The sequence below is a fragment of the Mytilus californianus genome, unplaced genomic scaffold (assembly GCF_021869535.1).
Source record: "Mytilus californianus isolate M0D057914Y unplaced genomic scaffold, xbMytCali1.0.p SCAF_3, whole genome shotgun sequence".
In the NCBI taxonomy this organism is placed as follows: Eukaryota; Metazoa; Mollusca; class Bivalvia; order Mytilida; family Mytilidae; genus Mytilus; species Mytilus californianus.
The window spans coordinates 114601952-114615309 of record NW_026262679.1 but is presented as its reverse complement, the minus strand read 5'-3'; the positions used below and the strand labels follow the sequence as shown (position 1 = coordinate 114615309).

At 32.3% G+C, this 13358-nt stretch overlaps 1 protein-coding gene across 1 annotated transcript in view; it reads right to left on the bottom strand.

Annotated features, from left to right (window-relative positions):
* LOC127735880 (probable tRNA(His) guanylyltransferase) overlaps positions 1 to 13330 on the bottom strand; it is a 39349-nt gene extending 26019 nt beyond the window's left edge. The window contains exon 1 of the mRNA XM_052246283.1: positions 13291 to 13330. The gene's annotated coding sequence lies outside the window, so the exon portion shown is untranslated. The remainder of the gene's footprint in view (positions 1 to 13290) is intronic.
* Between the last annotated feature and the right edge of the window lie 28 nt (positions 13331 to 13358).

Below are 13358 nucleotides of genomic sequence, written 5' to 3'. Positions count from 1 at the left end.
GTGGTATTACACCTAAAGAAGACTTTTTTGTTAAATAAACTAAATGTGACTTTTTTCCTTTGTAATACTGGTTATTTCAAGCATTCCTGTCAAGTTTTGTCATACTCAGTTCAATAGTTTGAGAAAAATCTAGTATAATGTAAGACGACATCTACAGCGATTCGAGCAAAATTTCTTCGAAAAATCCAAACCAAGCCGCATCATGATAGAATATAGTGTGGACCAATAAATGATCAAATATTTATCTCATCTGCCTACAAACAGTTGAGTATGATACAAAAGATGACTTTAGGATGATAAATATTACTAATGGACCTCTTTGTCTTCCTTATAAGGTCTCTTTTGGTCCATTTATACCTCTCATTTCCTCAAAATTTCTACTTTTTAGGCCAATAAATAAAAATTTTGGGGTAACTTTCACTCATTTATGATAGAAATGTTATTATAAATGATTAATTGAAGTATTCAAGCTGAATGAACTATCCGTATAAAAGTTTACTGTCTCCAAGGAGGTTTCAATAAGTCCTTACGTAAAACTTAAATTTACGCCGCATTCCAGAGAGGGACATAAAAAACTTCTTTTTTGGTGAATAATTTGTTGTTACTGCTTTAAAAGTAATTTCATTTACTTAAAACTATATATTTATTAAAGTATTTCTAAGGAAAAATTTTCTAATACTGTAAATTCAGAAATTATTGCATGCATTTATTATTGCGATTTTGTCATTTTAGACTAAAATGAGATTCTAATTTTTGCGATATTGAGAAAAATCCTGTTTAATTCATATAAAAAATTTCAAAATGCGAGTTTAAATTATTGCGATTATAACCCTGTCGCATTTTTCGCAATAATAAAAACATCGCAATAATTTCTGTATTTACAGTATAGCAGAATATAAGAAATAAGGAGAAAAAGCTCCCCAAAACTCTAAGTATGGCTTGTTCTGTCAACTAATATTCATGGTAAAGTCCTATTTCAAGGAAATTTTCTCATAAAATGTATTTTGGAGACTCAATCCACTCAGAATATTTCATTATTTGTAATATTTCACTTAAATAGCAAGAAATTTTAACACATGAGAGTACTCACAAGGTCAAAGGTGCATGTACAGCTTCCCATATTATAATAGGTGTAATACCACCATTGATTTTCCCCTATTAGTCTTTGTTAAATTTGCACTTTTCAAAAAATTGTGCAGAATTTATCTTTGTTTCAAATAAAGAAATACTTGGCATGAGTAAAGATTTATCCTGTCCAGTACTATAGAAAAAATTTCACATAACATTTCATTGCATATAAGAAAATAACCATCACTGGAAGTTAACCAATCAAATTTTCCCCCTTTTTTAACCTGTGTACAAGCTTTAGTAACCATGTAACCTCAAGTTTCCAAAATATTCTATAGAAACTCCAAATAAAGAAATAATGGTGCTTTGAAATACCCAAGATATATGTTTATGACTCAGAAATGTTTTACTGCAATGAAATGTAGGATCAATTACCTACAACTGTCAAATTCAAGGGAATATTTTTTTTCGACCTATTTTCGTATGCAACCGGATGTGACGTACTATGATTTGGTGGTATTACACCTAAAGAAGACTTTTTTGTTAAATAAACTAAATGTGACTTTTTTCCTTTGTAATACTGGTTATTTCAAGCATTCCTGTCAAGTTTTGTCATACTCAGTTCAATAGTTTGAGAAAAATCTAGTATAATGTAAGACGACATCTACAGCGATTCGAGCAAAATTTCTTCGAAAAATCCAAACCAAGCCGCATCATGATAGAATATAGTGTGGACCAATAAATGATCAAATATTTATCTCATCTGCCTACAAACAGTTGAGTATGATACAAAAGATGACTTTAGGATGATAAATATTACTAATGGACCTCTTTGTCTTCCTTATAAGGTCTCTTTTGGTCCATTTATACCTCTCATTTCCTCAAAATTTCTACTTTTTAGGCCAATAAATAAAAATTTTGGGGTAACTTTCACTCATTTATGATAGAAATGTTATTATAAATGATTAATTGAAGTATTCAAGCTGAATGAACTATCCGTATAAAAGTTTACTGTCTCCAAGGAGGTTTCAATAAGTCCTTACGTAAAACTTAAATTTACGCCGCATTCCAGAGAGGGACATAAAAAACTTCTTTTTTGGTGAATAATTTGTTGTTACTGCTTTAAAAGTAATTTCATTTACTTAAAACTATATATTTATTAAAGTATTTCTAAGGAAAAATTTTCTAATACTGTAAATTCAGAAATTATTGCATGCATTTATTATTGCGATTTTGTCATTTTAGACTAAAATGAGATTCTAATTTTTGCGATATTGAGAAAAATCCTGTTTAATTCATATAAAAAATTTCAAAATGCGAGTTTAAATTATTGCGATTATAACCCTGTCGCATTTTTCGCAATAATAAAAACATCGCAATAATTTCTGTATTTACAGTATAGCAGAATATAAGAAATAAGGAGAAAAAGCTCCCCAAAACTCTAAGTATGGCTTGTTCTGTCAACTAATATTCATGGTAAAGTCCTATTTCAAGGAAATTTTCTCATAAAATGTATTTTGGAGACTCAATCCACTCAGAATATTTCATTATTTGTAATATTTCACTTAAATAGCAAGAAATTTTAACACATGAGAGTACTCACAAGGTCAAAGGTGCATGTACAGCTTCCCATATTATAATAGGTGTAATACCACCATTGATTTTCCCCTATTAGTCTTTGTTAAATTTGCACTTTTCAAAAAATTGTGCAGAATTTATCTTTGTTTCAAATAAAGAAATACTTGGCATGAGTAAAGATTTATCCTGTCCAGTACTATAGAAAAAATTTCACATAACATTTCATTGCATATAAGAAAATAACCATCACTGGAAGTTAACCAATCAAATTTTCCCCCTTTTTTAACCTGTGTACAAGCTTTAGTAACCATGTAACCTCAAGTTTCCAAAATATTCTATAGAAACTCCAAATAAAGAAATAATGGTGCTTTGAAATACCCAAGATATATGTTTATGACTCAGAAATGTTTTACTGCAATGAAATGTAGGATCAATTACCTACAACTGTCAAATTCAAGGGAATATTTTTTTTCGACCTATTTTCGTATGCAACCGGATGTGACGTACTATGATTTGGTGGTATTACACCTAGACTGAATGTTTATGTCACAGAGACCAACAACAGAATGTAGGATCGCTATGTCTCACTCCTGCAACCAACATTTTCGAGTCTGACAATAAAAGGAAATGTCAGGTAAACATCATTGAGACAGCAACCCAATGACAAAAATATTCAAAAGACAACTAGCGGGCAACAGACAGGTGTCTACACTATATGTTAATCTCACCTGACCTTGACCTCATTTTCATGGTTCATTGATCAACCGTAAGTTTTTAAAATCATACCATTTACTGGAAGCATTTGCACGTGTGCATGTCTTATATGACCTTATTTCTTGGTTCAGTGATATATGTTCAGTTTTCAGAATTGGGTCTCTTTCCTAAGAAAAGTTAGGAAATTTGCCATGACATTGTTAGTTTACTTAAATGCACACAAAAATATCTGAATTTACATTTAATTCAGATATTTTTGTGTGCATTTATTATTGCGATTGTAAAGGATTGTTGAATCAACTGATATAACTGTGATATTAATAACCAGCACATGTATTGCAATTTCATTACATAGAAATTATGCTACTATAACATGTTTACAAATTTTTAATTCAAGTTTTTATTTTTGTGAAACCTAAGAGAGAGGGAAAAGATACCAAAGGGACATTCAAACTCATAAGTCGGAAGTAAACTGACAACACCATGGCAAAAAAAGTAAAGACCAAAAGACAAACAACAGTACCAGTACACAAAACACAACATAGAAAACTCAATACTGAGCAACACAAACCAAACAAAAAACCGGCGGTGATCTCAGGTGATCTGGAAGGGTAAGCAGATCCTGCTCCACATGTGGCACACATCGTGTTGCTCATTTAAGTACAAATCCGGTGGTAAGTCTAATTTGGTAGGTGGCATTTGTGTAAATAAACTGTTATCACAGAGATATGTCTCGCCTTTTTGTAATTTTGTTAATGCAAAAGTTGAAATTAAAATAACATCTATTTAAGTTATGCAAATATTCAAAGTAGATGAACTATGACTGAAGGTACATGGCTAAACAATCTCCATGGAAATGAGATGTGCCAGTGCTAATACAACTGCATACCAAATACCATTGACTTATTTTAAGTCATTCCCTTTAAACAAACCTAAACACAAACATTAACTTGTAAACTATGTAAAAGTTTCAAAGTCAATGAACCATGCTGAGGGGGTTGGGCAATATAATCTCCATGGAAACAATACTTGCAAATGCCAATAAATTTGCATACCAAATATAGTTGACTTAACATTAGCAGTTCATCTTAAACTGATCTAATCACAAACTAATACATGTAAATTAAGCAAAAGTTTCAAAGTCAATAGACCATGACTGAGGGGGCGGGGCCAAATATTCTCCATGGAAATGAGATGTGCTAATGCTTATACAACTGAATACCAATTAACATTGGCCTACCACTAATGGTTCCCCTTGAACTGACCTAATCACAAACTAATACATGTAAACTAAGCAAAATTTTCAAAGTCAATAGACCATGACTAAGGGGGCGGAGTTAAATAATCTCCATGGAAATGAGATATGCCAATGCTTATACAACTGCATACCAAATATCATTGACCTTCGACTATTGGTTCACCATAAACTGACCTAATCACAAACTAATACATGTAAACTAAGCAAAAGTTTCAAAGTCAATAGACCATGACTGAGGGAGCAGGGCCAAATAATTTCCATGGAAATGAGATGTGCCAATGCTAATACAACTGCATACTAAATATGATAGACCTACCACTTGTGGTTCACCATAAACTAGACCTAATCACAAACTAATACATTGTTGACGCCTGCCGCCGTCACTGCCACCGGAAACAGCATACCTATGTCTCGCTTTTTGACTCCTTCAAGGTGAGACAAAAAGGACAGGATTGTAGTAACGACAATTGGAACATGTTCATCGTCATCTGTGAAACAGATATACCATGACGTTCAACCAACTGGTGATGGTGTCTGTAAAATTTACGAAGGGACGATTTCAACTTCACCACTTGGAACTCTTAGTTTAATAGCTTCATTGTGAGCAGAAACGAAATTCCATCGCAATTTTCACAGTACATAAATCATTGCAAAAATCTTTAAATTGAAATTACAGTATGTGTCATAAACTGTTTTAATCAAAATACTATGGTTTTACTACAGAAAGTGTGTCATACTTTAAAAGGATAATAGAAATAGCCAAATACATCACAGTTGAACAACACATCAACCACCCGACTCATCTAAAAAATAAACCAGACATACCATCAAAGACAAACAATGAAAATGTGGCTGTGTATTTTTTAAAATTGTCATAAAAATAACGATATAATGATTCTTTGTTTGTTCATTACAACAGTTACATTCAGATACATATGTATATAAAGGCACATAATTTTAAAACTGTATAACCCTGAAATGATTACAAATGTCTTATACATTTGTTTTCATACAATTTTAGCTAATGTACATGATGTAAGAGTCAGTGTAAGCTTTTGACATCAGTTGTCCATGATTGTAAATTCCTGAGAATTCATGTACTTACATGTAATAGGATTATTCTCAAGTAAATTTTGTAAAATGTAATGAAAATGATGTTGTTCTTGAAGAAGGTAAATATGACCTTGATTATTGTTGATACATTTTGTAGTTACAACTTTGGTCTTTAGAATATAAATAAAAGGAGAGGTGGAGTACGCCTCATTTAAACAAGCATTCTGAGAGTATTGCATGGAAATACATAGTCCCCTACCAGTTAAAAATTCATTGTACTGGAACAAAATGCTAACTTAATTTATAACCTGTCATGGTGTAAACTAAATAACAAATATCATGTCAATTTCTTCAAGCATGATGAAAAAAAAGTGTGGAAAACTAATTATTTAAGTGAATTTTCCAAGTCCGAGGACCATAACTCTGCACAAAATCACAATCCTACCAAGTATAAGAGCTTTCTGTCAAATGGTCTCCGATATCTAGCGTTCACAAGGTGACACTATTACAATACTCTAAACAGTGGTCTTAGTTCCATAAAAATGGTTGGCTCAAAATAAGGGTATAATATGGTCAACTACACATGATGGCAAACAATCATTCAAAGATTGAGAGCTTGCTGTAAAAGGACTCAGAGGAGTTGGGTTAACAGGTTGTCATTGGTACAATACTCAAATAATTGTCAAAGTCCCATAACTCCTGTAAAATTGTCAAACCAAACTGATGATAGATCATGGTCAAGCAATTAATCCTACCATCCTACCAAGTATGAAAACTTTATGTCAAACGGTCTCTGAGTATTGATGTGATTAAATGAGGGATGTACGGAAGGATGAACAGATTGACATAGACTGTGAACATAACGTAAGGGACAAATAAAGTGGTGTATGTCAACCTAATATGTTTAAAAGAGATGCAAAAGATACCAAAGGGACATAAAATAATTTAACTGATAAATAAGTAAGTCAGGGACTTCTTTTACACAAATTAGTTAAAATCTTTACTAACTTTTTTCATAGATCTATATACATTTCAACTGATTTTTACAGTTTATCATGTTGTGCTGTTACACCCCTGTCCTAGATGAGTGGAGGGTTGAGCACTGACAAACACATTTAACCCTGCTACTTCCCATAATTAAGTGTCTGACCCAAGTAAATCAGTGGTTATTGTTGGTTGCTGTCTATCATATTTGTTTTTAAATTTATTTATTGTTATGTACATAGATCAGGCCTTTGGTTTTTTCATTTGAATTGTTTTGCATTTTTCAGGTCTGGCCTTTTATAGCTTTCTATACAGTATGGATTTGCTGAAGGCTGTGTAGTGAACTATATAATTGTTTTCATCTATGTCATTTGGTCTTTGGTAGATATTTGTTTCAATGGCAATCATTACCCTATATCTTCTTTTTTATACATTCAAACAGCATCATCATCAGACAGGATCATACACAGAATTTCAATGCAGAAAAACAAAAATCATTTTAGGTTAGCTTCTTGTCTGCTTGCAGAGAAAATACTGACTAAGATTAATAGATGCAGTTTATGGGTCAATGAGATAGCAAGACATCTGCAGATATTGTTAAACTAGAGGCTCTAAAGAGCCTGTGTTGCTCACCTAGGTCTATATATGCATCTTCAACAATGGACACTCTCCAACATTGTGGACTAAAATCGAATTCATGTTGATCTTGTATTGCTGATAATTTTTTTTGTTAACCATTTCTCTCTATCTTCTTTAGTTTTTGCCCAAAACACGAAAAAGAGTAAAACAAATTGTCATTTAAGGGCAATCAATCCTATAAAGTCTACTAACAATTTCAGCAAAACTTTTGATCATTTTTGCTATATAAAGTGTCTATTTATGATTTATGGTTTCAAGACATTAGGCAAAAACGCAAAATATTGGTAAAAATCATCATTAAAGAGCAAGAACTCCAATAAGGAGTCTACTGAAAATTTCATCCAACAGACTAATTTCTAGATCTAGTCTTGCTGATCAATTTTCTTTAATTAAGTTTCTATCCATCTATTTATTAGAGTTTTCAGATATTAGGCAAAAACGCAAAAAATTGGTAAAGATCGTCATTAAAGATCAACAACTCCAATAAACGGTCATCAGCCATTTCAAACATGCTGCCTTATTTGTAGATCTTGTCTTGCTGATAATTTTTGCTTATTCAAATTTCTGTCTATCAATTATAGTTTTTGAATTATTAGGCAAAATGAAAAAAAATGGTAAAAATCGTCATCAAAGGGAAATAACTCCAATAAGGGGTCGTCAGACAATTTTAACTACTGTAAATTCAGAAATTATTGCTAAGTTTTTATTGTTGTGAAAAATGCAACAGGGTTGTAATCGCAATAATTTAATCTCCCATTTTGAAATTTTTTATATGAATTAAACAGGATTTTTCTCAATATCGCAAAAATTAAAATCACATTTTTGTCTAAAATGACAAAATCGCAATAATAAATGCACGCAATAATTTCTGAATTTACAGTATGCAAATTTATTTGTAGATCTTGACTTGCTGATCATTTTTGCATATTTAAGTTTCCATCTGTTATTGTTTTTCTGATATTTGGCACAAAAGCAAAAAAATGATAAAAATAGTCATTAAAGGGTAAAAACTCCAATAACATGAATAAGGAGTCGTCTGAGGATTTTGACAATGTCCACTTATTTGAAGATCTTGTTTTGCTGATTCTTTTTGCTATTTAAAGTTTCTCTATATTTATAAATAATTTTCAAGATAATAGGCAAATATGAATGAACTGCTTCGCTGAGCGCAGCTAGATACACCCGCAGAGGTCCAACTCTGAACAGTTGGGGCAAAAATGGACACAATATTCAAGCTTGATTCAGGTCTGAATTTTGATTGTAATTAAATATTTGACATATTATAGGTTTCTGAATAAATGTAGTCAAAGAACTTGAAATTGGTTATATGAATTGAATTTATATTCAATTAAAGATTTCTTGCTGTTGTGCAATACTTAGTAAATCTGTTGTCAGACTATAAACAAATAAAGTTCAATTAATTCTCAATGTCATATTCGAAATTTATGAAAATAAAAAGGTAGCTTACATCAAGAAATATAAACAATTCACCAAAGTTTCATGAGAATTGGTGACAGCATTTTTGAGTTATTGTCCGAAAACTGGAAAATCACCCCTTTTTTTAATGAATAAAACCCCATAACTCAGAAATGTAAAATGTAAAATTTATAAAATTCTAAAGGGATCTTACATCAATACATACAAACAATTCACCAAAGTTTCATAAGAATTGCTGAAAGCATTTTTGAGTTTTTGTCTGAAAACTGGAAAATCCCCCCTTTTTTTATGAATAAAACCCTGTAACTCGGAAAAGTAAAATCTAAAATTTATAAAGGGAGCTCATGTCAATAGATATAACCAATTCACCACACTTTCTTGCAAGTTGGTGAAAGCATTCTTGACTTATTGTCCGAAAACTGGAAAATCCCCCTTTTTTTAATGAATAAAACCCCATAACTCGGAAATGTAAAATCTAAATTTTATAAAAAAACGAAAGGGAGCTCACGTCAATAGATATAAACAATTCACCAAAGTTTTATGCAAATTGGTTAAAGCATTTTTGAGTTAATGTCCGACATGTTGACGATGGACAGACGGACGGACGGACAGACGGACAACGGTATACCATAATACGTCCCGTAAACGGGCGTATAAAAACTAGAGGCTCTAAAGATATAAAAAAGAAGATGTGGTATGATTGCCAATGAGACAACTCTTCACTAGAGACCAAATGACACAGAAATTAACCACTATAGGTCACCGTACGGCTTCAACAATGAACAAAGCCCATACCGCATAGTCAGCTATAAAAGCCCCCGAAATGACAAATGTAAAACAATTCAAACGAGAAAACTAACGGCCTAATTTATGTACAAAAAAAAAAAAAAAATGAACGAAAAATAAATATGTAACATATCAACAAACGACAACCACTGAATTACAGGCTCCTGACTTGGGACAAGCACATACATACAGAATGTAGCGGGGTTAAACATGTTAGCGGGATCCCAACCCTCCCCTTACCTGGGACAGTGGTGTAACGGTACAACATAAGAACAAACTATAAAAATCAGTTGAAAAAGGCTTAACTCATCAGATGGATACATCTCTAAAGAGCCTGTGTCGCTCACCTGCATCTTCAACAAAAGCCACTTTTTAGTAAAAATCATCATTAAAGGGGAATAACTCTATTAAGAGATAACTGACAATTTCAGTCATGTTGACATATTTGAAGATCTTACCCTGCTGATAATTTTCCTTTTTAAAGTAACTATTTATCTATTATAGTTTTCAAGAAAATAGGCAAATTTATTTGTAGATCTTGCCTTGCTGATCATTTTTGTTTATTTAAGTTTCCATCTATTATAGTTTATCAGATATTCATGATAATAGGCAAAAACGCAAAAAAATGTTTAAAATTTTCATCAAAGGGCAATAAATCCAATTACGAGTCGACTGCAGATTTCTGCCATTTTGGCTTATTTGTGGATCTTGTCTTGCTGATCATTTGTGCTATTTAAAGTTTCTATCTATCTAGTACCGTTTTCAAGACTATTAGGCAAAACTGGGAAAAATTATCATTAAAGGGCAATAACTCCAATAACAAGTCGACTTAAGATTTCGGCCATTAGGGTTATCTGAAGATCTTGTCTTGCTGATCATTTTTTCTATTTAAAGTTTCTGTCTATCTATTATAATTTTAGAGATAATAGGCAAACATTTTTAAAAATGGTAAAATTCATCTTTTTAGGGTAATAACTCCTATAAGAAGTTGTTTGACAGTTTTGACGTGAACAAACATTAGGTAGAGCTCAACATTCTGAACATTTTTGCTTGTGTCAGATTTTCTCTATTTATAGCGGTTTTCAAAATAATAGGCAAAGTTTGCATTTTACCCCTATGTTCTATTTTTAGCCATGTCGGCCATATTGTTTGGCTGGTGGGGTCATAGGACACATTTTTTAAACTAGATACCCCAATAATGGATGTGGCCAAGTTTGGTTAAATTTGGCAAAGCAGTTTCAGAGGAGAAGATTTTTGTGAAAGTTAACGATGACGATGAGGGACGACAACGGATGACAAGTGATGCATATTCAGGACAAGCACAAATTTACAAGTAGAGAACTAAAACTAATGTATCCCCTTGACCTTTTTATGTCACTCCAATAAAGAAAAGTTCCAACAAACACATTCTAGGACCGAAAGATGTTGTAATGGCAAATAAGAATATATATTATAACTTGTTTGGAATCTTCAGTTTTCAATATTTCTAACCATTTATGATATGAAAAGGAGAGGCATACCATCCAACACTGTTTAAAAAAAAAATCCCAGTATTTGTTTTTGCTTGATTCAATTTTTCAACTTAGCCATATAAGGGAAGATAACTCTATAGTAAAAAAAATTATAAAGGGAATGTTAACATGGTTAATGGAATATTCATTTTTTACTAGCAGCAAGAAAACAAGTTAGGTGACACCATTTTTTCTTTTTTTTTTTTTAAAGCATAATATACTTATTACCTTACTTTGATACAAACCCCTGTGTGTCTGGCCCAACTCCAGGAAAACCATGTTTTTTTTTCACCACAAGGGGGGGGGGGGGGGGGAGTCTCTCCCTATAAAAAAGTATACACAGACGTGCCACTGGTATGGGCAACTTTTTACAAATGTCAAATATTCAATGTATCAATGGAGTGTATTTTCATGGAAATTATATATAACAATGGGTAGAAATTTATATGTCAATGTTCATTTTCTGCTAAGACATGTAAGAGGACTGTAAAAACAGTGTACTGATCTTTTTAAGTAATTTAATGAACTATCCCTAGTGGTTAACATCTAATTAAGATTTGTCAGATTGTATGATAAATATGAATGGGTTATAATATTCCTATTAAATGTATATATATGGGTAACGTGAGGGTACCCAAATTGCACCTATTTTGACAGTTTTTTCACCTACGTTTATTTATAATCCAGACAAAAGTTCCCATTCTGTATTTATTTTGTAGATGTATCATTATCCACTATATGGCTCCACCAATTTAATTTTGAATCTATACTGAATCATGAAAAAATGGGTTTGAATATACCTCCAAACGGTCCATGATTCTGAAATAAGGAGTACCCAAATTGCATCCATGCTTAAATTCGCAGCCTTAAATAATCGAATTACGGATAATTTGTTTTATTTCTTCAAATATTTAGAACAATTGGACATTAATCTATGCTTACTATTCATTTCTTAAGAAATGGAGGCTTGTAACATATTTTATTTGCTCATTTCTAAAAGATGACCTTTTGGTGGACGTCGCATGGCGACGTTTCTGGACATTTTACCTTTTACAGTTATACTTCATCTGTTCATGTATACTGTGAACGTTTTGTGCATATTTAAATATATTTACCTATGTTGAAAGACGTGCATACTGTCAAATAATAAAAATACAAATTGTTCACTAAATAGGTGCAATTTGGGTACTTGGTGCAATTTGGGTACCGTGATGTTAGGGATATTTGCCAGAATCAATATATGAATGGGAATTGTTTTTAAACCCCAGTCGTACGTCTGTACCCACATTTGTATGTTAAGACCGTGTCCCTGTTTGAAATCCCTACCCAGGTAATACTTTGCCAACCCTGTCCAAAATACATTGTAACTAACAATTTATTCCAAAATGACTTTCATTCTGTCATTAGTGCCTATTTGACTTTTTCAGTGTGCGAGGCCAAATCCAAAAAATCGCTCCAGACACAGATTTACCCCATAGGGCGGTACCATGAAACTAGAGAAATAACTGTTAATTTTTATCAAATTTTCTGATATCAAAGGCAGCAATTCGGGTCAAAGGTTGGTCTACTATGCAAATTATGAAAATTTTGATGAAAAGTAGTGGCAAGAAAAGCCTGTTTGCCCTTAAAATAGACAGATTGATGTACATGTATGGATACTTGATGGATAACACATTTTTTATCTGTATGGGTATGTCGTAGAATCCCAAGTGGGCTATTAAAACGGGGACAGAACACAATTAGTCCCGAGTGTGGCTATATAGTGCTGTCTTCAAGGTTGTTCCAGTCGCCAGCAGTTCTGATAAAAAATGAGTTTTTGAATTGGTTGATTGATGAATACTGGATCTTAACTGTTTTTGAATTTATGCGGGATTGTCTTTTTAACCAAATTAACCAAATTGAGCAGATTCAGCGTAAGGCAGCAAGATATGTGTTTAATGATTACAATGATAGAGGATATGTGATCAGAAGGAGGCATCACTGCATGGTACCTGATCTTCAACCAACCTTTGGAAAAATATTAACCTCTGTTGTTTTCGTCTGTCCTCTAGTGTGAAATTTCTAGATCTTGCATCATTTTTGTGATGCATCCATCATCTCTTCACTCTTGTCTTGATTTGTTGTCTTTATTGGTGAAACGCACAGCCCTTAACTTTGTATATTTTTTGTGAAAAATCTTTCGTCTTTATAACGGTCATGATCTTTTAATTTAGATTATCATAATTAACTATCAATATTGATTATATGATAGTTTAAACTTACTGTTATTGTTGTAAGGCATACACGTGCAAATCGACCGTGAGTGATTCTAATATTAGATTTCAAGCACA